At 40.0% G+C, this 5,229-nt stretch overlaps 1 non-coding gene across 1 annotated transcript; it reads right to left on the bottom strand.

The window, feature by feature from the left end:
- Window positions 1-308: 308 nt before the first annotated feature.
- Window positions 309-415, bottom strand: LOC141662894 (small nucleolar RNA R71). Its single transcript, XR_012550998.1, has one exon. It is a non-coding gene; the product is annotated as a small nucleolar RNA R71 (small nucleolar RNA).
- Window positions 416-5,229: the final 4,814 nt, after the last annotated feature.

Here is a 5,229-nt window from a genome sequence, read left to right as displayed (position 1 = left end):
GGCCAGCCATCGCAGCTAATACCTTTGAAACCAAGCCTGGTACGATTCAAATGGTACAGAATTCAGTTCAGTTTGGGGATGCTCCAACGGAAGATCCTAATATAAACATTAGGGATTTCATCGAGATTTGTGATACTTTCAAGTTCAATGGTGTTTCTGAAGATGCTGTGAAATTGAGACTCTTCCCATTTTTTCTGAAGGATAAAGCTAAGGGCGGGTTACATTCTCTACCAGCAGGTTCTATTACGACATGGGAGGAGCTTGCACATAAATTTCTCAATAAATTCTTTCCTATGGCTAAAACAGCTGCCATTAGGAATGCTCTTACTCAATTTGCACAGAAAATGGGTGAATCTCTATGTGAAGCTTGGGAGCGCTATAAGGAGATGCTTAGGAAGTGTCCTCATCATGGAATGCCTGATTGGATGGTTATCAATTACTTCTACAATGTGTTGGGATCACAGTCTAGACCAATGTTAGATGCAGCATCAGGAGAAGCTTTACGGGCTAAAAGCTATGAGGAAGCTTATGAACTTATCGAGATGATGGCTCTTAATGAATATCGGAACCCAACTCAGAGACTACCACAAGGCAAAGTAGCAGGAATTCTGGAAGTTGATACAGCTACTGCTATAGCTGCTCAGCTTAAGGCTTTAACTATGAAGGTGGATTCTCTTGCTAACTTTGGAGTTCATCAGCCATCAAGTGTTTGTGAGCTATGTGTAGGTGCACATGATACGGATCAATATGCCATATCTAGTGAATCAACGCAGTTTATGAGCAATTTACAGTGGCCACAACAACCAGTTCCTGCCACTTATCATCCTAACAATCGCAATCATCCTAACTTCAGCTGGAACAACAATCAGAATGGTATGCAACAACCTTATTAACAACAGGGAGCTAGACCATTCAATCCTTCGGGTTTTCAACAACAGTATGCACCAAAGTAACAATACCAGCCACCGGGATTTCAGAAATCTCATGAAAATGCTGGTCAGTCTTCTAATGAAAAATCTGAATTAGAAGAGTTGAGGTTAATGTACAAGAGCCAAGCGGTGTCGATCAAAACTCTTGAGAATCAAATAGGTCAAATTGCTAATGTGTTGCTAAATAGACCACAAGGAACTCTTCCTAGTGATACTGAGGCTAATCCAGGCAAGAGGGAAGTTAAAGAACAAGTGAAAGCAGTCACTTTGAGTTCCGGAAAGGTCGCAAATCATCACAAATCAGCAGCTGATTAAAATATAGAAGTTCATGGGCAGAAGCTAGGCACGCCCGCGCTTGCTTCAGGCGTGCCCGTGCCCAACCCTGAACCAGAAAAGGAATCTGTTGATCTTGAAGCTGAGCAGAAGGAAGGCGGCGTGGAAACAAGCAAGGATTATGCTAAAAAATCAATTCCGAAGCAGAATGAAGGGAGCAAACAAGTCTACCCGACTCCTCTTTATCCTAAAAGACTTCAAAAGCAGAAGTTCGACAAGCAGTTTGCTAAGTTTCTGGAGGTTTTCAAGAAATTACATATCAACATACCATTTGCAGAAGCTCTAGAACAGATGATAAGATGTGCGAAGTTCATGAAAGGTATTCTATCTCGGAAATTGAAACTTGAGGAATTGGAAACCGTTGCTCTAACGGAAGAGTAGAGTGCAGTTCTGCAGCAGAAATTGCCTCCTAATCTTAAAGATCCGGGAAGTTTCACGATACCATGCACTATTGGTATGTTATCTTTCGACAAGTGCTTATGTGACTTGGGAGCTAGTATCAAGCTGATGCCATTATCTGTCTTCAGCAACTTGGTTTGCCGGAGCTGAAACCTACAAACATGGCATTACAGTTGGCTGATCGTTCTGTTACATACCCAAGGGGTATAGTGGAAGATCTCTTGTTTAAAGTGGATAAACTTATTTTCCCTATTGATTTTGTCATTCTAGACTTTAGGAAGACAAGAAGATTCCCATTATCTTGGGAAGACCATTCTTAGCTACAGGTCAAACTTTGATCGATGTGCAGAAAGGAGAGCTTACAATGAGGGTTCAAGATCAGAATGTCACTTTCAATGTTTTCAATGCAATGAAATTTCCATCAGATGAAGAAGAATGCTTTAAGGTGGAGCTACTTGAGGCTGCAGTGAATTCTGAGATTGATCAAATGCCAAGGTCAGATACATTGGAGATGGTCTTAACAGGGGATTCTATTTCGAAGATGAAGAAGAAGCGGAGCAACTGTTGAATGCATCTCCATGGAAGAGGAGAGTTGATTTGCCATTCAAATCTCTTGGATTGGCGGAACTGAAAAGTTTTCAGGAGCGTCTTAAGCCATCTATTGAAGAAGCTCCTGAACTTGAACTTAAACCACTACCCGATCACTTGAGGTATGCATTTTTAGGTGATGCATCTACTTTTCCTGTTATTATTGCATCTAATATGTCTGGTAGTGAGGAAGACAAGCTTTTGCCAATTCTGAGGGAGTTCAAGGCAACTATCAGATGGACTATAGCAGATATTAAGGGTATCAGCCCTTCTTATTGCCAGCATAAAATTCTGATTGAGGAAGGAAGCAAACCTATCATAAAACAATAGAGAAGACTCAATCCTATCATGAAGAAAGTGGTGAAAAAAAAATTCTCAAATGCTTGGATGCAGGGATCATTTATCCTATCTCAGACAGTTCATGGGTGAGCCCAGTGCAGTGTGTGCCTAAGAAAGGAGGCATGACATTTGTAGCTAATAAGAAGAATGAGCTCATCCCTACTCGGACAGTCACAGGATGGAGAGTATGCATAGATTATCGGATGCTAAATAAAGCCACCAGAAAAGATCACTTCCCTCTCTCATTCATTGATCAAATGCTTGATAGGTTGGTTGGTCATGAGTATTATTGTCTTCTTGATGGGTATTCAGGCTATAATTAGATTTGCATTGCCCCAGAAGATCAGGAGAAGACCACATTCACTTGTCCTTTTGGCACTTTTGCTTTCCGCCGTGTTTCTTTCGGACTTTCTAGTGCACCAGCTACTTTTCAGAGATGTATGATGGTCATCTTCTCTGACATGATTGGGATTAATGTGGAAGTATTCATGGATGATTTTTCTATTTTCGGAGATTCGTATGATGAGTGCTTGCATAATTTGGGCTTGGTGCTGAAGAGATGTGTTGAAACCAATCTAGTGCTTAACTGGGAAAAATGTCACTTCATGGTGCAACAAGGTATAATTCTCGGGCATAAGGTATCTAGAAAGGGGCTGGAAGTGGATAAGGCCAAGGTGGAGACTATTAAAAATCTCCCTCCACCCATCTCAGTCAAAGGAATTCGTAGTTTTCTGGGTCATGCGGGATTTTATCGGCGATTCATTAAGGACTTCTCCATAATTTCTAAACCCGTATGCAATTTGTTGGAGAAGGATGTTCCTTTCAAGTTTGATGAAGAATGTTTAGCTGCTTTCGAGATATTGAAGAAGAAGTTGACTACAACACCTATTATCACTACACCTGATTGGAGTGAGCCTTTTGAGATGATGTGTGATGCTAGCAATTTTGCAGTGGGAGCTGTTCTCGGTCAAAGAAAAAAGAATATTTTTCATGTGGTTTACTATGCTAGTAAAACACTTAATGATGCTCAGCCTCAGGTTCCACCAGCTACGTAGGGATCGTCTCAGGCATTGGGAGGTGTTGGTCTTAGTGATGTGCAGTATAGGCGGTTGACGCGGCGTATGGACGCCATGCATGATGTTCACCGCAGGTTTGCAGTGGATTTGACTCAGGCTCTTGGGAGTGCTTTCCGAGCCAATGGTGTTGAGGTGGATTGGCCTATTTTTGGGGCTGGTGTTATGTATCCACCACCTGATATTCCACCCGCGGAGGGTGATCCGACCGATGACTAGGTATGCTCTGTTTATCCTTATTATCGCCTTCAATGGGGACATTGAATAATTTAAGTTTGGGGGTGGTATGTAAGGATTAGTAGTTGTGTGTTCATATAGGATTCATGTTATCATGCATATTTTTTGTTGTTCATATAGGATTCATGTTATCGTGCATATTTTTTGTTGCATAATTATTTCATGCAGGACATTTTGTTGCATTTTTGTTATGTTATGTTTGCAAAGTTGTTTATGTCGTGAGTCCATGTAGTTGCATTGGCATGGAATAATTCATGATCTCGTAGGATGAGCCGTTTCTAGTTGATGTTGATTTGTTTGTGGTGATGATTAATAGAGGGTTGATTAGGTCCCTATGTAATTGACTTGCAAGTGTGGGGAAAATAATAAAAATAAAAAATAAAAAAATATAATAAACACAAGTCTCATTGGTTGCTCTTAGGCTTGATTAGAGCCATGCTTGTTTTATGTTGAGATTTAATCACTTGCTTATATTTAGAATGTTCATTATTCTCTTGATGATATAGGAACACTAAAATTGAGTTGGAGGAAACATGGACTTCATTGCTATTTGTCAATAAAAGTTAGGCGTCAAATGGCTAGTAGCCGCTCATTTGTTATGAGTAGTCTAGGGTTGGATGAGATGGAGCAAAACGCACTCATTCAGAAAATGAAAAAATAATAAAAAGAAAAAAAAATGTGTTATTATGTGTTATGCAGAATTGACCACGAGTGATGTAACACCCCCAGATCCGGGGTCGGGGATCCGGGTTGTCACGGTCTTTCTTTCCACAATATCACTTCACTTAATTAATAATAAATAACCTCATGCTGTGACCCCATACTAACACACACCACAACCCGTTATAGTCTCAGAGATGAAATTGAAATAAGTACAAGTCTTTGAATCCACCATTTAAAAGTTATTACAACCCAAAATGATTACTTGATAAATTTACAGTTAATTGCCATTATCTGCCACAAGTTATAATTATACATAATTTGATTCTCAAAAGTAGATGGTCTGAACTACAATGGATCTACCTCTGCAGCTATAGCAGCTACAACATCATCGGGAAGACGCGGGACGCTTCCCACGCGCTTGCGCTGGGTCTGCTGGAGTCTGGCCATCTCTCCTAACTATTGTTGTGTGATGAAGAAATAAAGCAAGAGTGAGCCTTACAGCTCGCAAGATAATACATAGTGATAACAATAATATAAGTATCTAAATGGATACTTACTAGAATCTTTATCGTGTGTAAGATAATTACTTACTAGATATAAGTAAAAACAAGGAATGAAGTTATCAATACTTCACTACACTTATATCCTTTATAAAGCTACTTGAACTA

This window comes from Apium graveolens, chromosome 5 (genome assembly GCF_009905375.1).
Source record: "Apium graveolens cultivar Ventura chromosome 5, ASM990537v1, whole genome shotgun sequence".
NCBI lineage: Eukaryota > Viridiplantae > Streptophyta > Magnoliopsida > Apiales > Apiaceae > Apium > Apium graveolens.
Note: the sequence above shows the minus strand (reverse complement) of the source record. Positions and strands in the feature narration are given on the sequence as shown.